The sequence below is a fragment of the Gopherus evgoodei genome, chromosome 10 (assembly GCF_007399415.2).
Source record: "Gopherus evgoodei ecotype Sinaloan lineage chromosome 10, rGopEvg1_v1.p, whole genome shotgun sequence".
In the NCBI taxonomy this organism is placed as follows: domain Eukaryota; kingdom Metazoa; phylum Chordata; order Testudines; family Testudinidae; genus Gopherus; species Gopherus evgoodei.
This window is the reverse complement of record NC_044331.1, coordinates 31,663,168-31,685,625: the sequence shown is the minus strand read 5'-3', so window position 1 is coordinate 31,685,625 and position 22,458 is coordinate 31,663,168. Positions and strand designations below refer to the sequence as shown.

Here is a 22,458-nt window from a genome sequence, read left to right as displayed (position 1 = left end):
TCATCAGTTCGTGTGTGTGTATATAAATTTTTTTTTTGAGCCATTGATGATCTTTTTTGTTTGAAGTAAACAGATGATTGGGTTATATATTTCAAGCAGATAAAAGGTTGTTACAAGGAGGAGGGTGAAAAATTGTTGTTCTTAACTGCTGAGGATAGGACAAGAAGCAATGGGCTTAATTGCAGCAAGGGAGTTTTAGGTTGAACAATAGGAAAATCTTCCTGTCAGAATGGTTAAGCACTAGAATAAATTGCCTAGGGAGGTTGTGGAATCTCCATCATTGGAGATTTTTAAGAGCAGGTTAGACAAACACCTGACAAGGATGGTCTAGATAATACTTAGTCCTGCCCCAAGTGCAGGGGTCTGGAGGGGTCTCGAGGTCCCTTTCAGTCCTATGATTCTATGATTTAACTATTTTCAGTGTTGTTCTTTTTGTTCTTTAAATACTATGTTCTTTAGAATTATCTTTATTACCTTGTTAAGTATTTTAAACTCAGGCCTCTGAGTCTGAAAGGTATGCGAGTAATATATATTTGATCATTTTGACTTGCTTGTTGTTTCTGTATAAAGTTCTTTATCAGTGTTTTAAAACCAATGTTGATCTGAACAAAATAATTCATAAATCTTACAACTGAAGACTGAATTATTTAAAGTAGTTTGAAAATCTATTTTTCAATACAGTTTACAGAAAATGTTCTGAGTTTGTTTCCTTCACAGGGGAATATTGTCTCTTCGCAGTATTCAATGCAAATCTCTACATGAATAGTCATTGCTAAGAAACTTAGATTCCAAGCCAGAAGGGACCATAGTCATCTTCTAGTCTGACTGTCTGTGTAACACAGACCACAGAACTTCTCCCAAAATAATTCCTGGGGCATATTCTTTAGCAAAATGTTCAATCTTGATTTAAAAATTGTCAGTGATGGAAAATCCACCACAACTCTTGGTAAGTTGTTCCAATGATTAAGCACTTTCACTGTTAAAATTTTACACCTTATTTCCAGTCTGAATTTATCTAGCTTCAGATTCCAGCAATTGGATCATGTTATACCATTTTCTGCTAGATCGAAGGGCTCTTATTAAATATTTGTTCCCCATGTAGGTATTATAGACTATGATCAAGCCAGCCCTTAGCCTTCTCTTTAAGCTAAATAGATCAAGCTCTTCTTGTGTCTATAAGACACGTTTTCTAATCCTTTCATCGTTTTCATAGCTCATCTTTGAGCCCTCTCCTATTTATCAACATCCATTCTGAATTATGGACACCAGAACTAGATGCAGTATCCCGTTGGGCCTAGAAGCACTGTTACTGATTGCAGTGGGATGAGCAATGGGTCACCTGGCACTTGCTTACTTTGAAATTAGATTTGTTTTTTAACCCATCGGTATTTTCTGTGTTTTTGATCAAGTCTCTAAACTTTGTTATAACACTTTAAAGCAGTGTTTCCCAGACTTGGGATGCTGCTTGTTTAGGGAAAGCCCCTGGCAGGCTGGGCTGGTTTGTGTACCTGCCACGTCCACAGGACTGGCTGATCAAGGCTCCCACTGGCTGTGCTTCGCCGCTCCAGGCCAATGGGAGACGCTGGAAGCGGTGTGGGCCGTGGGACATACTGGCCGCTGCTTCTAGCAGCTCCTGTTGGCCTGGAGTGGCGAACCGCAGTCAGCGGGAGCTGCGATTAGCTGGCCTGTGGACACCGCAGGTACACAAACCAGCTCTCGGCCCGCCAGGGGCTTTCCCTACACAAGCGACGTCCCAAGTTTGAGAAACACTGGTATAGTGTAATAAATTGAGACAGAGTAATTTATGTAGAACCACTATTGATTAAAATTATGCATTTTGTCAATTTAACTCGATTTTTGGAGTTGGAGATTTCTGAATACAGTGTATATGGCCGCAGACCTGTTGGATTCAGTCATCTGCTTAGTAAATTTGTCTATATACATGCATCTTTCTTAGTTTTTATTGCTTTACATACAATGATGCTACTTCTTCTTTCTTAGTTTAAATCAATTACATTTGTATTTCAGTTTCAATAAGTTTCCTAAAATCATTAATTATTGATGTTTTACTTTTGTTCATAAAAAAACTGGCAAGCAGTGTGGTTTGAAGTGTTTGTAATATAACAGTGGCTGCTTTAGCTAGAAAATGCAAGAACTTGCTTGATGAAAGTATTTTTAAATACTGTCATACCGAGAGTGTTAATCTTTGCTTTCAGAATGGGCAAAGCTACTAATAATTTTGAATGTATCCATGTGGAATCAGAATATTTCACATTGTCTGGTTGTTTGTTTGAAATTTCATCAGTAAAAATATTTGGAGTTGTGCTATTTTTGATGCATGGGCATAATTTCCCTATATTTTAAATGACATTTAACTACCATTCTGCCTGTATAGAGGATGGACTACAACTACCACTTTTTAAGTTAAATTAAGGTAGCCATTTTTTGCATCCATCTTTGTATTTTGCAGCCTCCCAGCATTGTGCTGTGCTCCTCCTTTCCTATTTGTGATATAGCTTGATTTTTAGTAAGGTTTTTGACAAAGTCCCACAAGATATTTTCATATACAAAGTAGGGAAATGTAATTCCATCTAGACCACTATAAGGTGGGTACACAACTGATTGGAAGATCATACTTAAACCATACTTATCAATGGTTCATTGTCAAATTGGCAGGGCGTATGTAGTGGGTTCCTGCAGGTGTCAGTCCTGGGTCTGGTACTAATCAGTATTTTCATTAATGACTTGAATAATGGAGTGGAGAGTATGCTTATAAAATCTGCAGATAACACCAAGCTGGGAAGAGTTGCAAGGAGTTTGGAGGACAAGATTTAGAATTCAAAATGACCTTTACAAACTAGGGATTTGGTCTGAAATCAACAAGATTACATTCAATAAAGAAAAGTACAAAGTACTTCAGTTAGGAAGGAAAAATCAAGTGCACAACTACAAAATGGGGAATAACTGGTTAGGTTCTAATACTGCTGAAATGGACCTGGGGGTTGTAGTGGCTCACATATTGAATGTGATGCAGTTGCAAATAAAGCTAAGATCATTCTGGGGTGTATTAACAGGAATATCATATACAAGACCTGGGAGGTAATTTTCCTGCTCTACTCAGCACTGATGAGGCCTCAGCTGGAGTACTGTGTCCAGTTCTGGGTGCCACACTTTAGGAAGGATGTAGATAAACTGTAGAGAGTCCAGTTGGGGAGAGGAACAACAATGATGAAATGTTTAGAAAACCTGATCTATTTGAGAAAGTTTAAAAAAACAAAACAAACAAAAACTAGGCACATTCAATTTAGAGAGAGAGAGACTGAGGGGAGACCTGGTAAGTCTTCAAATATGTTAAGGTCTGTTACCTAGAGAAGGGGGATCAATTGTACTCCATGTTCACTGAAGTTAAAGGAGGTAATCAGCTTAATCTGCAGTAAGGGAGATTTAGGCTAGATATTAGGAAACACTTTCAAACTATAAGGGTAATTAAGTATGTGAATAAGTTACTAAGGTAGGTGGTAGAATCCCCATCATTGGAGATTGGACAAATACCTGTCAGGGTGGTCTAGGTTTACTTAGTCCTGCCTCAGCACAAGGGGGCAGGGCTTGTTGACCTCTCAGGGATCCTTCCAGTCCTATGTTTCTGTGATTCTCTTAGGATCATAGAGCATGTAGGAAAGCTCCAGTAGTATTTTACTGAGTAATCATATATGTTGACTATTCAAGGAGGGGCCAGAACCTTTGCCGTGAGTGAGCACACAGCAAAATAATGTTGTTTCTGTTTTGTTACACTGATTGTATTTCCACTGATAATACTGGTATCTGGAATTAACGTAAGGGATGCTAGAAGGATTTGTTTTATCCTGTTTTAATATGTGCCTGGAATACTGTTCTTCTAATTGTGATGACTGACTGTTTTGAACATCCTTGAAAACAGACCAGAGGTCACTAAAGGCACAACACACAAACAAAACCCCACCACCATGTTGTCAGAGATGGGAATAATTCTGAACCTAGTCCCCCTGCTGCACTGATTGAGGAGCCAAGCTATCTCACATACTTGCAACTCTTATGCAAAGTGATCCAGTGTTGCATGTGTCTTTGTTTAAAACTCCAGGGTCCTGGAGATAGGTGACTGCATGAGAATCTCAACTTTCATTAAGAAAAGTTTCTAGCTCACATGGTTGCAGAGAGATCCTGAAAACAAATACTAATGCTCAAAAACCAGAAGGCAAATGAAAAGACCCAGCATTTATTAATTTTCAAAATCGTATGTTTTTTTTAAAGCCAGGTTTGTGATCTTCTGAGTCCCAACTCATGATTTTTGAACACATTTAGGATTACCAATACCAGTGACCTGTGCTAAAGTTACAACCATCCAGAATCTAATACAGCAGATAGATTCAGCTACATCCTGCAGCTACAATATCAGCCTAAATTAATCAGATTCCCTCCTATTTGGCCTCCTCTTTCATGGGCCACAGAATACATTAGTCTTGTTAGTCTGTATAGAAAGAGCATCTCCCTTACCAAACTCTTGCCCTTCTGCACGTGTGGAAAAAGTGAATGTGTGATCTTAATTAACTTTTTCTGATTTCAACTTTAAATACTCTCTCCCAACTTAAGATCAGTATGCAGTGGTCTGCTTCTACATTTTATTGATGAAAACCGCATCTCTTCTTTACATCTTTCATTTACCTACCCAGACACACACAAGGGATTCCTTAAAAAGAGGGAGGGTCATCTAATGATTTTGGTTTTGCTTACAGTTCAGTACATTAAAGACTCTTTCTTGAGTTGAGGCAGCAGCACAGAGAAATACATTTCAGAGCCATTTCCTTGTGGACAACTGTTTAGTCCCTCGTTCTAAAGGAGCACTTGGGATGGCAGATCCTTTTGAGGCCGTGCATTTCTTCACAATAGGAAGTTTTGTAGCAGCAAGATTGTTTTATATAAATATAACTGAGGTCCTGACATAACGTATGGAAGTTATATGTACTTGTTTATAGTTGAAATTCTTCTGCATGTTAGTGATGTGGTAAAGTTTCTAATTTCTGTTCATCACTAAATGGTTGGGGTTAGAGCGTCAAGTGTGTTTGTAAATAATTGCTTGCATTTGTACCTTCTTCCTCCAGAAGGCTGTCAAAGTGCTTTGCTGATTTCTTTCTCTCTCATTTGAATAGAACATACAGTAATGCTTACATCCCCCAGCTCAGGGTTGGAAAGCTGAGGCTGCTTAGCAATGGCAACACTATTTAACATTTTAGGGCAGGAAGTGCAGAGTAACGTATCCAATAGAAATGACAGAAGACTTTTAGTAGGCAGAAAGCAACAGCCAAAAGGGAAATTTTAACCAGGACAGTTGGATTAATAAGATCCCTATTTGTGAAGAGATTGAGGAGGAAACAAAAGAGGTCCAAGAATCTATCTTTATGCTTCCTTCAACTTTGGTGCTATGCTAGGAAAATGAGTATTATCAGAGTTAACTCTGTCAGATGCGGTGGAGCATTTGGTTAGTTGATGCCACTAAAAAGACATTCAAGGGATGCTGATATGCGATCCATCTGTTAAAATTTTCAGCTAGTAAATCCAGTCGGAAGTTGTAATTTTCCTTGGGTAAAGGTGGGTTAAGGGCTAACTAGGTGGGTCTAATGGTAGATGATTCTGTGCTCTGAATTCTGAGAAATAGGATTCAGCCGTTTCATGTGGTGGCACAAGTAGGCTGTGGGGGGCGGGGGTAACTAAATATTAGTACCTGATGAAAGAGACTGGTGGAAACAAAATTGGTCAGGAAGGGGTGTGTGTGTGTGTAAATTGCACATTTTTTATGATGGAATTTTAAATTTGAGAACTATTCTGTGCAGCTATAGTAGGAATATCTCCTCCTAGCATAGGAATCCTTGTAATGGAAATGTTTGTTCCTAATTATAACTCTTATTTGTCCTGTATCTTGTTAATATTGAAGTGATCTTATTCTTTTGCTCATTATTTTAGGATGTCTGGTTCCTTTCTTTATTCCTATAAATATTCCCCCCACCCACACCCACAGTTGTGTTAGTTGTAAATAAATATTAACCTTTGTTCTTCCCTTTGGACTGTTGTCTACAATCTCTGAAGCAGTTATTAGGGTAGTGGAGTGTGTAGGAACAGATTAATTTTCAGCTACCTACATGGGAAAGCTTTCTGTTAGTAGAAAAGGCATAACAGGAGCCAATGGCTGGAAGTGGAAGCTAGACACATTCAACTAGAAATGGTGCAGACTTTTAACCGTGAAGGTAACTAACCATTGGAACAACTTATGAGGGATGTGGTGGATTCACCATCACTTGCAGTCTTTAAATCATGACAGGATACCTTTCAAAAAGAGTTTATAGCTCACCTAGAAGCTATAGGTTTGATGCAGAAATCATTGGCTGTGATCAGGATAGATGATCAGAATGATTCTTTCTCGCCTTTATAATCTAACTGGAAAACTCTAACTTGATCTCCTCTAGAACACCCAATTTAAATCTCTTGGAAGTCGGGGAGATAGCCCTGGGCCTGTTATCCAACATGACAGCAATTTAGTTCAGATTAAACCTGCTAAAATGTCCATCAAATTTCATTTTTGTAGTCAGCTAAGCATGGAGGTCATAACAAGTAGCATATACAAGAACATAACACATTATCTGTATTATAGTAGCACCTCCTGGTCTCAACTGAAATCAGGACCCCAGGTGCTGTGCAGAGACATAGTGAGAGACAGTCCCTGCCCTGAAGAGTTTGGAGTCTAAATGAACAAGACAGTGGGAGGGGACGCAAGTCAAGTGACTTAATCAGAGTCCACATCAGGTTAGCGGCCCACCCAGGCATAGAACCCAAGTCTCCTGAGTTCCAGTCCAGAGCCCTACTGACTAGATCATGCTGCTTTCACCTAATCTGATATGGAACTTCCTATGTTTCACTTATCCCTCTGAAGTGTTTTTGGTAAAGGATTCCAGGAAGCAAGAGCGCTATGGCTTGACAGAGTGAGGACAGAATAAACTGAAGAATTAGGCTGTTCTTTTGTCCAGACATTAATGCCCCCAATCTATTCTGCTGTGGTTCATTCATTGTCTGGTAGTGCTTATCCATCCGCATCATCGTGAAGAGAAGAAAAAATCACTGGTAGCATCATAGACCCTGACTGTTTTGTTCATGCAGCTTGTTCAACTACAATACTTCATAGTTCTTTCCTTCATGATGGAGGCCTTCTTGGAAAGACTGCACTTAAAGAAGGCTGCAGTTTTTCCCAGTTAATAAAGTTCACATTTCTTCCATTCTGTATTGTGCAAAACTTTTCTAGCACTGAGGCAGATCAGAGTAATACAGAGAAAAGGCATATGGAAGTGTCATTATGATTAAAGGTGACAACAGCTATGCTGTTTTGTAATAATGGCTGTTATTATCTATTATGTTCTGGCCAGGGGCACATCACAGGTTTCCATTACCTCCTGTTTAACAGGCAATCTCCATCCACTATTCTCTTAAATTCCTCCATGAACATGCTGCCAAGTTCTGTACAGGTGGCCTATTGTGAGAAATTCACAAACACTGACATGGTTCACCCTCTTCCTCTACACTTGCCTCTTCTGCACTGTGAGGAAGACCCTGGTACACATCTACCTCGAGTGCGCTAGGTTGCAGCCTTTTTTCCGGCTCCTCCAAAACCTTCTCCTCAACTTTGGGCTGCACTTCTCCCCACACCTCCTGCTCTATGCACGTCTCATCAGTGGCCCCATGAAGTTGCGAGACCTCCTCCTGTCACTGTCCGAGGTGGCCATCCACCATACTAGAAGGAGGATTTGGATGGGGGAGGTGCTCTGTGACTCCGCTCTTCCCAGAAGTCACATCTCTGGGCAGAGTTCCTCTGGGCCACATCCACTGGCTCCCTGGATGGTTATGAGGCACAGTGGGCACTGTCTGGGGTTCTCTGCTCGCTGTCCCCCTCTGGCTTCCTGCTTTTGACCCTGTGACCCTCACTCCTGTCCCTGGTTTTTCATTTGTTGTCCTGCAAATTTACTTGACCCCTGAGTTCAATGGCTCCTGCCGCTTAGGCCAGGGGAGGAGGGGCCCTTAGAAGCCTGCCCATTTCCCCCAGAAATTCTATAGGTGCAATGACTTAGGTATGGTGCAGCCTATCGCTTGAGCAGAGCCTGAGTCAGAGGACTCCCAGCCACAGGTGTTTCACTGAGCTCCCCCCAACACCCAAGCTTCAAGTTAGTTTGTGCAATAGCACTACACAGCCAGGAACCCTCCTGCCATCTTGCGCTGTCACAGATTCCTTAGATTTTCAGCCTGCTCTTGATGTGATTTCTGTTCCTGCCTCCAGTCTTGCCTCAGCCTTGTTCCAGCATGCTTCAGCCTTGTCTGTGCCCTACCCTGACCTTGCTCCAGTTCTGTTCCTGACTCAGTCCAGCCCTACAGCTGCTTCCTCATCTTCCTCTCCCGCCCCCTCAAAAACACCCTGGTGCTAATTCCAATGTGGCTTCGACCTTCAGCCTGACTATGACTACAATCCTGAGTTGGCTTGTCCACAGATTGACCCCAGTTCTGACCCACAATCTGCCCCAGATCCCAGTTACAGATCTCCCCTTGGCCCTGTGTCTGACTTTGACCACCACTCCGACCACCAGGCCTGGCCACCTAGAACCCATAGCCTGAAGCCTGTTTTCACTCCTTCACCCACCAGAGGGAGAACCTTTCCAGCTAGGGAAGAAGGATGGGGCAGATAGGATGATAGGAGTTGCACATGGAATCCTAGAACTTGCAGCTGGGAGACCCAATAGAATGCCTTTGCAGTGGGGCCCAGATTTGCTTGAATTTGGTCTTGTATGTGACTTAAGCGTGGGTCATAAACTCTTCATTGCTTATTATTCAGGAAGATCTTCTTTCAAGCAAGCTGTCTTTGTGCATTCAGCAGGCCCTTGTTCACTGGCACTCACTGAAATGAGCATATGACCTTTGTGTGGTCATAGTTTTGGCAGCCCAGCAGAAAAATAGAGTATCCATACCAGAAAACCTGCAGAAGGTGCATCCATTTTAAATGTCCCCAGCTTGACTCCTCTCCACCAATGTTCAAAGCAGCTGATGCAGCAGTTATGCTATTCCTGACACCAAACATTATGCCACTGCAGTTTAGACCTCAATTAACTCGAAAAGATAACTCATTGTCTTCTACAACCAGAAAAGATTCATTTTCGTGCCTAAACAGCTCATAGTCATATGGTGATGTTTTGAAGCTGGTTATAACATTTATTTTTAATCTAGTTGATCAAGTCTCTGCCCTTTGTGAGATAAAAATTTAAAAAATATTCACTGTATTTTTCTATCTTTTGTTCTCTTTCCAGTTCACCATAACAACAAAGTTTTATTTAAATCAAGAGTGGGGAAAGTATTTCCTCCTTTAGGGAGCAGAAAATAGCAAGCCATTCAGCCCTGAGATTATTTTTTTTGTTTGTTTTTTCTCTTGAGATATAGATATAGATAAAGATGGATAATTTAATATTTTACAATTAGTTTTTTCCATTCAAGATAACCCACATCTCTTTTCCTAACATGAAAAAGTGAATTTTTGTCTGACATATTTGTCGATAAGTGAATGTTTGCAAGCCTTAAAGAAACCTGTGGTATACCTATACTCAAATTTCATATTTTATTTTCCTGCAGAAGCTGCCTTATTTTTACGAGAAGATGATTCAGGGAACATCTAAATGTTGTTCTTCTGCTATGTGCAACTCTGGATACAAAGGGAATAGTGACTATTTATGTCTCAACTTTTTTATAACCTATGAACTAATGCTTCATAAAAAGGATTCCTGTTTGTTTCTTTATGTTCCCAACAAAATCTAAGATTAACAATTTAGTGTGGCTCAGCCAAGTAGGGGGACAGGTCTCCATTAGCTTACACAAATACATCCTCCCTGCTCCTTGGGAGATATTCTGCCAGGGGGCTGGGGAGCAATTAAGGTGGATGGTAGGCAGTGTCTTTGGCACTGGGTGTCTGGTAAATCTCAAGGACTACGCTGTCCATTCTGTGGGATGGAAGCCACCTTCCCTCCCCACTGAAATGACTATGAGGAAATGTCCGGACCATAGATTTGTGACATTCACTGACCCTTATGTGGGATGTGCTTATATAGGGGATGTGCTCATATAGGGGATGATTTGGCCCATAAACAGCACTTTTCTTGAGATTAGGGTTGTAGGCTTTGAAATAAAAATTGTAAAGCCGTGAATGGCAGATCAGTGGGCTTGGTTCACTCCTCTCATACTGCATGCTTGGGAAGGGCAAAAGTTTTTGTCTTTTGAAAATAGCAGATTTAATCGTGCCAGATTTTTTTTTTTTAAACACTTCCTGTAAGAGAGATCTCTTAAAAAGGCTCCTCTCCTCATTTCAAATGATGCAAGCTGAACGTTGGGTGACACTATTAATAACAAATACTTGGCATGCTTTTCTGGAACAAAATATACAAACTGTAGCTCCATATATATGTGTTTGCTCAGTGCTGTTGCATTCTTTCTTGGTGATGGTTATGGAAAAGCACTTTTGTTTAAAGGAGGAAACAAATGACTAGATTTTTCCCAAACAAAGGACTAGCCCTCTTCCTTTTGTAGCACTAGGACTAGGGTATGTCATAGCTCTAAGAGGAGATTATTTATAGTTGATCTACCTGATGCAATGAAATCCTGAACACTAGAAGAGCAGTGCTTCAGTGAGCAAAACTCTAATTATGGGAACTTATGTTTATCTTCTGTTTTTACTGTTACCTTTTACTCAGGGTAATGGGTGAGTTGACAGTACTCATAATTTTATTGTTTGAAATAATAAGCACTGTATGTGACCTCCTTTCTTTTTCTTTTAGCATAATAATATGAAGAGGGTTTGTTCTTGTTATGAAGATAAATGAGCTGAACCAAAGCTTATCTGCAATATTATTACAGTTTTCAAAAACCCTTTTGATGCACAAAAATCCTTAGCCCCTAAGAAGTTTCTCAGAGAACTTCCTCTGTGTTTTTGTTTTTAAAAGACTGTTCGTAAACAGTCCCATTGGCTACTTTAGTAAAATGATTGATGCACAGTTCTGCTAGTGAGATGCAGTGGTTCTATCTCTATTGGTCCTGCACTTTCCCATGTCTGTGCAGTCAGAATGCAATGATATTATCTACATTTGGATTTACTAGCTCTCCTTTCTTTGTTCAAGCCTTGCACTGTTAAATTAGGTCACTGCATATATTGCATGTTAAATAAGAAGAGAGGCTTTGTGGTAATATAGAAGAAGTTAGTGTCAGTTCTTCAAAGCTGCAAGTATTACTGGAAGCACATCTTATACCTGTGTATACCTCACACATGCATCTTGTATGTTCACATTTCTCCATACTACTAGTCACACATGAACACACTAATCATTTTTGTCCTGCATAGGTCTGTTCTCCTGAAAATTGTGACATTTGGAATCAATAGAACCAATGGGCCAATTTCTCTTCTCAGTTACACCCATGCAGTCTTACAGATGTCAGTGAGTTTTCATGAGTGTAACTGAGGAAAGAATTTGGCCCCAAATACTCAATGACCTAATACAGTGAACATCTATGGCTTGTGGCAATTGTCCATTTTCTAATCAAACATTTACAAACTTACTCTAAAATAAAAATACATTTCCTTTTCTAAAGAGATCTGAGTTAAAACAAGTGAGATTCAACTACAGACAAACTTGGAGTAGGAATTTCAAAAAGCCCGAATCCCATTTTGAAAAGCAGAAAGTCTTGGCTCTTGTTGAAGGAGAGTGAGCTGACAGCAGGTCCAAACCCATCTCTGGCTTTCTGTACTCTACAGCATCAGTGTCCCAACCCTAAACCTGTTCACCTAAGACCAGGACGATAGGTGCATGGTGGTTCTTAAACTGTAGCACTGAGGTATTTCCAACTCTTTTACATCTCTGTTAGGAATTCCTGGGGACCCAGCTGAATTGATGGAGGAATGATGCGCTGATGCCTATTTTCTGAGATGATGATGATGATAAATAGCTTTTTATGTACTACTTCTTTTCATCAGCACACCTTGAAGCACTTTACCAAGAAGGTCAGTATTGCTATCCCCCTTTTGCAGATAGGGAAACTATGGCACAGGGAGATCAAGTGACTTGCGCAAGGTCACCCTGTGGGTCAGTGGCAGAGCAAGGAATAGACTCGGGTCTCCTGAGTCCCAGTCCAGTGCTCTAAACACTAAGCTACACTGGCGCTAGCTAGGGCTGCTTCACATAATACAGCCAAATGTGCAGCCGCAGGGCTTCCCACCAAGTAGGAATGATAGCTAATGAGATATTTACCACTCAATGCCAGTGCCACCTGGTGTGGCGATGAAGCTGATTCATGAGACCTCTGTGGAGATTTCTTGAAAACCTTCAGGGGCGAATACACACACTAGTTCTAGACATATTAGTTGAGGACATATATTCGTTCCACTGTATGAAACCTCAGCCTTCCCCCCAGTTAGTATGGCAGAGCTGTCTGAGGTAAGATGGAGTGAAAATAGTTATACATTGACCTTTGGACCTTGTGTATGGGTGACAAACTGGAAAGCTTTGCAGCAGGTCCAGAGTTGTTCGAACTGGCCCTGAAAAGATTCCAGACTCCCAAATCAATCAAGATTGATAGGTAGTCTTTTCTCTCTTCAATTCCTGCCCTTGTTGCTTTGACTATTTGATTTAAATTTTCCATCTGCTATAGGTAGAGCCCTAAAAAAACATGTCACAGACCATGAATCTGGTCTCCCCAATGAAATCTGGTCTTTTGTGTATTTTTATTCTGTATTATACTGTAAGGTAAAAGTATACAAAAGTGCGTAGTGTTTCTCAAACTAGGGGTACTGACCCAAAGGGGACTGCAAGGCTATTGAAAGGGTCGCAATATTACCACCTTTACTTCCGCACTGCCTTCAGAACTGGGTGGCCATAGAGCAGAGGTTGTTGGCCATTGACCCAGGTGCCCATCTCTGAAGGCAGCACTGCAGAAGTAAGGATGGCATGGTATTGTGTATTGCCGCCCTTTCTTCTGCGCTTCTGTTGGTGGCAGCACTGCCTTCAGAGCTGGGTGTCCAGACAGCTGCTTTCTGGCTGCCCAGTGCTGAAGGCAGCACAGAAGCAAGGATAGCAATACTAGGACCCCCACCTCCACACACAATAACTTTGCAATCTCCTCTTGAGTAGGGACCCCCAGTTGGAGAAATGCTGACTTAAGGGCTTTACATGTTTTGTGTGTTGCTGGTTTTTAAATACATATTCATGCTTTGTTACAACACCATGAAATTCAAGACTTACATATCTGACGCCATGAAATTCAAGACTTTTAAAAAATTCTGTGACTGTGAATTTACAAAAGTGGACCATGAATTTAGTAGGGCCCTAGTTGTAGGATCCAGCTGCCCAAGGTGCAATCTTGTGAAAACTGAAGCAACTGAAAATGAAACCTACTGGTATGTACGTACCTTGCTACTGCCTCAGATTAAACAAATCCACTTTTTTCAGTCTTTCCTTTTAGGTCATGTTTTCTAGCCCTTTTAATAATTTTTGTTGCTCTCCTCTGCACTTTCTCCAGTTTGTCCACATTTTTCCTAAAATGTGGAGCCTCGAACTGGACACAATACTCCAGTCATCACTGTTGCTAATACTGCTCAAAGTGTTTTTTTTTTCCCAACCGTGTTATACTGTTGACTCATATTTAGCTTGTGATCTAATATGACCCTCAGAGCCTTTTCTGCAGTGAAAGTCTGGGATTGGAGGGCTGTGTCACTGCCCTGTTTAGTGGCGTATGGTTCTTCAGTTAACTGAATTGCATTAAGGGAAAAACTCTTTTCATCTGCAGTGTAGATCTGTTGTCTGTCCTTTTTGTTACACATATTAAACAAATGTATAATGTGCTTTGGAGCTCTGCTTTCCATATGGGTGATTCATAGTGTGGATCAGAGGGGAAAACTTTGCCTTTATGTAATAATAGAGTGAATATTCTTAGGTACAGACTTAGCCTTTGAAGGCATCTTAGACTCATATATTTATTAAAATGTTGATTTCCCATATTTTCATTAATCAACAATACAATGATGTATTTATTTATATATAATTTGACCTCTGTGTCCAAAAGGATTTTGTTGATCGCTACATTTGACCGGCAATATGACCTGCTATAAAGGCATTAGGGACTGATTTCCAAGACTGCTCATGTTTTTCTTGCTCCCAACTTAGGTGTACAAATGGCCTGGGGTAGTGACATGTACAATGTTACTGGTTGGTTGTAAGGATAAAAATAGAGAGAATGGTAAAAATTTATTATATTTAGGCTTCATATAATATGTTCACATTAGTATGAATACTGATAATCTGCTCCCCAGCTTTACTTCTGGCTCATTACTGTGTCTTTAAGGAAGCCCGAACTCATTAGTACATTTTTAATAGAACTGAAACACCACCAATGGTGGTAAGTATAATAAAATATGTTTTTTAAAGAGGGACATTCGATTAATTAATTACAAACTATTTCAAATCAGGTGAATGACGGCAGATGTAGAGCGATTTAAAAACTTCTTACTCAAACACCAAATCCTCTCTTTCAGTATGTGTTTATATATGATTCAACATATCTCCAATAGTTTTGAGCATTTGGAGGGAAATTTAACTGAGAAATTATGCTGAAATTTTAATACTTACAAAAGTGTGCTTTTTATGTCAGTTATGATGGAGTGGTCTCTTGAAGCTTAATACTTTGAATTCCTGTCTGATGGCAGTGTTTGATGTCTGTGAGAACCAGGGAGAATTTCATGAGCTATTGTAGATGACACCAAAGTCTGGAATGACGGAGGATACTGAGTTTAAGAGAAGAGCTGGGCAGGGCAATTTTCTCTCCATCCTTTGATGCTCTCGGCTCTAAATAGTAATCCTCTCTCTCTTTTCCTTCAGTTCTACTGAATATGACAAAGTTCAGGCTTGCGTAATGGCTTTTAGATTAAATTCGATATCCACACCCAACCTAAATGGATCACTCTGGATGATATTACTGTAATTTAATTAAACTTGTCATTACAGTAGGGCATATACTGAGAATAACTGAAATGAAATTCGTTTAGGGAATTCTGAAGATACAAAGCAGGAAGATAAATATTTGTATCCTTCACCTATTAGAATAATGGCAATTCTCTTTTTCACATTTTTTAAAATAGCTAATGTGTTCCTCCTTTTGTTTTTAATGTATAAGAAAATCTGTTGGAGGACACCCAATCTTTGTGTTAATCTACTCTAGAAGATTTTATCTTAAAATGGGAAACACTCTTTGATCCTCTTTCATGTATAAGGAGCAAATGCACTCCTATTGAAACGTTAGGAATTCTTTTCAATTTTTATATATTCCTTTTAAGTCTATAAATAGTATTTTGTTTACATACCATATAACAAAATACTTTAATTGTTTTGTAAATTTGATTGTAATTCCTGTTCTAAATGAAAATTATTATAATAATAATACCTAATGGACTCCATGCCAGACAGTCCGATTGTTTACTTTCATATGTGAATAATGGTCAGACAGTGAAAAAATGTTTTCTAATTTATTTGTTTTCAATCCCTTTCTAAAGACATTTAAAAACAGACTTGGCAAAGACTAGAAAACATACTGTAGAGAGTAATTCTGCATTAGTGGTTGGAGAAGATAGACGAAATGTCTTAATTCCCTCCCAACCCCCCTCAAGTTCAGTGATTCTCTGGTGTAGTTTCTAAATGTTATTGGATATATTTATTTACTTTGTGTATCGACTGAAATGGATTGTCATTGTCTTGATTTGGAGACGCACAGCATATGACTCATTAGATCTTAAGACCAGAAGGGATCATCCAGTCTGATCTGCTGCATAGCCCAGGCCATATAATTCCACCCAGTAATTCCTGAATAAAAGCCGTGAATTCTAATTGAACTAGATCAGATATTTCAGAAGACATTCAATCTTGATTTAAGGACTCAGTCCATTGCCCAAGTCTGAGTCACTAATGCACACAAAATAGTAGCTTTTGTCTCATAAGCAGTATCTCTGTGGTCAGAGTGAGTTGAGGCAGCTCTCTTATCTTCTGTTACAAAAAGAGTGTGTACAGCTACCTTTTGTGGTCAAAAGGAAGGGGTTGTATCTGTTCATATTGGAAATCTTGCTCAGGTACACCTTACCTAACTGGTAAATGCTTATGGGCCTTAGACTTCCTCGTGAATAGTTCTGTGCACGTGATACACATATTCAACTCTGCAGAGGAATTCCACAAAACCTGAAGAGAGACATACTAGATGTGGGATTTTTTTAAATGCCTGTGTGCTCCTGAAAATGCCACCATAGGTGGGAGATCTGTGTGCATATGAAGTTCTCTGTTTAACGCCATTTTCTTAAAGGAGACCTAGTTAGGCTTAATTTTGCATCTGGGTCCGTGCAGGTAGACCTTATGGCCATGCAGATCCCCACTGACTAATGGCCATGCAGATCCCCTACTGTAATGACATTTTTTCACTGTCTGACCATTATTCACATGGCCATGCAGATCCCCACTGACTAGTGTGCGTGTGTGTGTGTGTGTGTGTGTGTGTGTGTGTGTGTGTAGGTCTGCCCAAGTGGATCAGATTACAGCATCAGGGCCCTAATTAGTAATCGGCTAGTGTTCTCTGATTCTTCAGCTATTTTACACAATTAAATTACCTTTAACACCCAAGACTGCTAGTATAAGCATCTTCTGCCTCTTTTAGCATCATTGGGTGGGACAATTGTTAAATTACATACTTGGTTTCATATTTTAAGTGAGATTATTTAAGACAAATACTCAGCTCTTGTAAAGTGGTAGGTCATTAATCTTTTGAGAGCCATTCACACAGTCTTTGCAAATACGCATGCGCTTTGAGGATAACCACGTTTCAATAGCGGAGCCTGGTAGCCAGCAAGCAGGTGCTTGGGGTGGCCAGTGGAGAGAGGCGGCACATCCGGGTCTTTGGTGGCGAATCCCTCACTCCCTGTTGGAGAATGACCAGTTGCTGAATTGCTGCCGAAGACTGAAGTGGCAGCGATAGAGCTGCAGATCGCGATCACAGCTTTTTTTTTGTTTTCTTTTTGCTGCTTGGGGTGGCAAAATCCCTGGAGCCGGCCCTGCTGGTAGCTCTTGCTGTAACCGTATGATGTTAGTCAAAACAGAACGATGGTCTGCTATTAAATACTAATGCTTCTGAAGTTGGATTGTTGTTAAAAATCTGTGTAAAATAGATGGCTTTCTCAGGCCTCAACTAAAATGAAATTACCAAAAATATTGTATTTTCATGATAGATGGAAAGTGCTAGGATCTAAGGTAAGGTGCCGTGGGGGGGGGGAGTTTCATAATGAATTGAGTACTGCATTTTACATCATCTCTTAGTACAGTTTTTCACTGATTATGTCATAAAATTGAAACCCTATAAATTAAAATACTGATTTTTTTGTAGTCTAACTTATACTTCTGTCTGCTTCCTTTATAAAGTCATGGGATTACAGCCATGTTATAAAGTAGGCTTCTGCATAGCTATATCACGCATCTGTAAGCTCTTCCATTATTTAATAACGTGCGAATTCTTGCAAACATCTGTTTTAGGTTAGAGCCATGTCTTCAATTCAAGAAGGTTGGAGTCTTGCACTGAGCAGCAAATAGGTGTAAAGTTAATTTCCCCTTTGGCAGACTATTTTCCTTTTGATTGGAAGATAAAATAAAGCAACCAAGAGTCTTTTTTGTTAGCACAAACCTAGTTATTTGAGACCTCTAAACCTTAAAAGCTATTGTGTCAATGTTTTGTTTGACATTTTAAAAATATTTTATGATAATCACAAATAAAGCAGACTTAAAGTTCTTAACTTATTAGGTGGCCTGGCTAGCAACATTTATATGGATGCTACCCCAAGTCGAGCTCATCAACTGACCACTTAGTGTTGCAGCTCACTCACTTTAGCTCAAAGCTGTGGGTGTTTCTTTTTGAGAAAGAACTAGAGCTGGAAACTTGTGGAACTTTTTTTTTTTTTCCCGGCAAGACATGATCCTTCCTCCTGATGACACTTTACTCTCTCCTACCCTTGGAGAAAAATATGCATTTGCTCCTTTGCTGCATAGGGAGGCAATTTTCCCTAACTTCTGAGGTTTAACAGTCTCATTCACAATCCAGAAGTCTTTTGAAAGTATTTGGCCTCAGAAGCAGCAATAGATTAAGGGCAACTATATGAATGAAGGGCCAGAACAGAATCAGGGCTCCACACTTGTAAAAGGGTCTCCAGTGCACAGCATTTCTCTTGTGCACCTGAATGTCATGCAGTCAACAAAAGCCTCTTCTAGGTTTATTATTTCCATGATCAAAGAGTTGTATATCTCCACTGGCTTCAAAAAACTAGTCACTTACAAAATCTGTGCTTGGCAAAGGGCTGATCCAAAGGGAATGCTTTCTCTCACTTGAATGTGAAGGAAGCTCACACCTTTGTGGCCAGTACCTCCTGCTGCTTAGGTAGAACCCAAAAGGATGCCCTTAGATTATTTGGATATTAGTTATACCACACACAGCAGTTTAAAGCAATAGAAGGATAAGGAGTGAACCCCATGAGAAACCGGATCCTAGTCTTTTTATAAAAAGATGATTTGAATGTTCCAGACCAGCTCCTATGGCATCAGGGGCCCAGTGGAAGTTGTATACTGCTTGGATAGATGCTCAACCTGCTGTCCCCACTACTGAGGCCCACAACAAGAGTTTATGGAATCAGAGCTTGGCTTCTTTCTCTAGAATGTAAGGGCTAAAGAGATGATCCATGGAGCCTCCATCTGTCCTCCTTAAGCCTGCAGCAAGGCAGGCTGGAAAATGTAGGGCACCATGATAGTTACCTTTGTGGCCCTATTTGTGGTGAGGCCTGCTGGGGATAAAAGGACTGAAGGCTTATCCATACAAACAGCTCCCTCTTCACAGACTCAGGAGAGTTTGAAGGAGGAAGATTTCAGGGAGAATTTATTGGAAACAATAGAGTTTTAAGAACTTTCTCAAACCCATCACAGCAGGTTTTTCCTACTTTTATTTTAATTCTAGATCTTCTTTTTCTAAGAGAGACAAGTGGGTGAAGTAATATTTTATATTGGACCAACTACAGTTGGTGAAAGAGACCAAGCTTTCTTCAGCTCTTCTTCAGCTGGTCTCCCTCATATCCTGGGACCAACATGGCTACCACAACAGTCCAAATCTCAATTTTATAAACACTTGCCTTGTTTGTTTTTTAAACATATCTCCACTTGAGTAGGAGGACTGCAGCCTTTGTGGGGAGCAAAAGCCTTTTCATTTGCACCAAAATCCCCATCTCTTTACTCCATATTTGGGGGGAATTGTGGAATATCTGACAACGAAGCAACACACAGCCCATTTATTGTTATGAGGGAAATAGCCTCATCAGTGTTAGCAGAAAGCCAGCTTGAGAGGCTACTGTAAATAGTTTATCCCGGTCCAGGTGAAATAGGTAATGCCTGCCTTACTACCAATACATCAGTGCCAGTGATTCTGACTTTTTCCTGTAGGTAGGATTAATGTGTGCTCTTTGAAATGAAGAAATCCGGCTAAAAGTTACAATCCTACAAAAGTCCCAGTCAAGCTTAGTTGCTTGAATTCTGAAAGTTGTTGAAAATGACATTTTCCTGTTTTGTTTCCTTGAATTAAAATGAGGAAGTGTTTTTACAGTAGCTCTTTAGTATTTTTACTGATGAATTTATTTAACGCTTTATATTGCTAACCCAGTGCCCTAAAACACAATGCTTTGTTTTAAAACTTGGGGCTTGAGTCTCATTTATACCAGGGCAGTGTAAAAAGACCTCAAAGTGCATGTGATTATAATTTACACCTACTTTAAGACCTCCTTACACTGACAGAGTGGAGTCAATAGGAATCAGGTCCTTGAGCTGTCCTTGGTGGATAAGATAGTATTTGGTTTTTTTTTTCCCTTTTCACGTATTTTAAATTTTACCTTTCTGCTGCTAAACATTAACGTTAGTGTCAACAAAAACTGTCAAAGTGATAGGGTGTAGATCCCACAGAAACCTGAATGCTTCCATTGTTTTTCTTTGACATTAGTCAATATGTTTTATAGCATCAAGGCAGTTAGCAGCAAGAGCAGGTGAATTCTGAAGAAGGAAATGAGGCCATTTTCAAGCATGTTCCTCACCTGACATGAAAAAAACACGACTGCATGATGAGACAGTAAGCTGCCATGGAAATTGTGGTAAAACTGATAACATAGGTCCCATTTTCATGCACCTAGTTTATTTTAAATAAATTATTATGAATGATAAAAGGGAAAGATGGGAGAAAAGATGTTCCATCCTGGGGATCTGTTGAGTGATTCTATCTACTCTGGCATCACTCAGAGATGAGTCTGCAGCACTTTACAGTCAGTAGTGTTGAAGGCTGTCGAAAGAGCTGAAATACGAGTGGTTGGGGGTCGGGAGGACAAGAACATTTAAAAAGTCAAGATGTTTGGAGAACTAATTTAGAGTAGGGGAAATCATCAGACTGTCTTCAAAGGGGTGCTCAGCTGTTTGCAGGAATGAAGGAAGCAAAACTGGGAGGAGAGTCAAGGCTGAGGATTAGAAGGGTGGACAGTGAGATTGGGAACAAAGGACAGAGTAGAGAATGAGTTTGAAGGAAGCAAAGACTGAAGGAAAGAGGAGTCAGAGGTTAATGGACTGGAGATATCTGAATGATTGAGCACGTGATATGCAGAGGGGAGAGCAGGAGAGGACTATTGAAGTAATACTAGTTGGAGAGGGAACTCGGAGAGGCTGTGAGAGAGAGCTCAGAAAGCAGTAAAAAGGCAGTGACGGACTGTGAAGAATTGGACCAAAGTTGATGCCTGAATGAAGAATTTAATGAATAATCCAGATGAAACAAAATCAAGGAGTTGAGTTGTGGAAATTGAAGTCATCCAGGTTAGGGTAGTGGGAGGGACTGAGGTGATATACCTACCACTTTGCCATTGTCACCTCTGGCCAACCCCAAGTCTCTCTGAAATAAGAACCTTGATTACACAATTCAAAGCACTTGGAGTAGTATGAGAGGTAGACAAACAAAATATATAAAACAGGAGACTAGCCAGACTTCTTAGAGAGAGAAATGTGAGTCCACCTTGAATTAACATGCATTTAAGTTTTAACATACACATTGGCTTCTTCGCCATCAGATCTCTGTACAGTAACCCTCGTAGTCCCAGATCAGTGACAGCGCTGCCAAATAAGCAATGCACAAGTGGTACAAAGATTATTTATTTTATTTATTTATTTATTGGTAGGTTCTGACTGAGCTCATGGCAAGGCACTCAGTGAGGTCATGTTCCATCTGACACACATGGAAATTTGTTGTTGATTTAAAGGGGAACAATGTTTGGGTCTGTCGATGCCTGTGATGCCAGCTCTGTGACTAGGCTTTTCCAATGACTATTCAGAGATATTTGGGCTCAGATTCCCACTGGGAAGATGGGTGGTATTGGCAGGAGTAGTACTCTTTCAAATGTTTCCTATGGGCTAAATGCAGTCTCCTCATATACTCAACCAGAGTAACAAGTCTGCTGCCTGACTGCCAAATCTCACTGCAAAGGGGAGTCCCCATAGGACTTGACTCTGGTGTGCAGGGGTTCTTCACGGTAAGCATGGGCTCCCTAAATCCATTTTGGTCCTCTATTTGCCCCCACTGTGAACTGGGACCATAGTAGTTCTGTCATGTCTGACATCTTCCTCTGCCATACAGGGTGAAGGGGAATTGCCCCAGGGAATAAAACAAAACAGGTCTTTGAGGCCATTCAGTGACATGGACATTGTCGTCAAGTCAATAGGCCTGATTCTTCAGTCTCCTGTAGAAAGTGGGTGCAAAATGCTACTTTTGTGATTTTGGCCATGTTTAACAAGGCAGTGGATAATCGGACCCAGTGTCATGGTAAAATAAACAACACTGATCAAAGGGAAATAACCATTTTTAAAATTATTATCAGGACCCTTTCTTTGTTTTTAAAAATATATATTCTACTTTTTCAATCTCTTCATGCTTTTTAGTCCGATCTATGAAGTGGAATTGATTGTGGACTCAGTCATTATACTGGGCAAAAATTTTCAGAAGCATCTAAGTCCCATTTTTCAAAAGCAATGTAAGAATTTAAGTAATTAAGTCCCATTTTCAAAAGTGAGACTTAGATGCCTAAATCACTTAAATGATTTTGAAAATATTACCCTTCACCTTTTAAATGTGTTTAGGGCTATTTTAAAATGAATTGTCATCTCCCCAGCATATCCAAAGCAGTCCATTTTTCTAACAGGAATATCCTCCTCTAGACCTCAGCTCAATCACAGGAGAGTCTTCTGTGACCATTGCACTGGCATCCTTGCACTGTAAGCC

General features: G+C 40.1%; 1 protein-coding gene across 5 annotated transcripts in view; it reads left to right on the top strand.

The window, feature by feature from the left end:
* Positions 1-22,458, top strand: part of OTUD7A (OTU deubiquitinase 7A) — a 267,788-nt gene that overhangs the window by 4,422 nt on the left and 240,908 nt on the right. For 4 of the 5 annotated variants that reach the window (XM_030578508.1, XM_030578510.1, XM_030578513.1 and 1 more), the window contains exon 2: positions 11,965-12,100. The exons of the other annotated variant lie outside the window; for it this stretch is intronic. The gene's annotated coding sequence lies outside the window, so the exon portion shown is untranslated. The remainder of the gene's footprint in view (positions 1-11,964; positions 12,101-22,458) is intronic. 5 annotated transcript variants of the gene reach the window in all.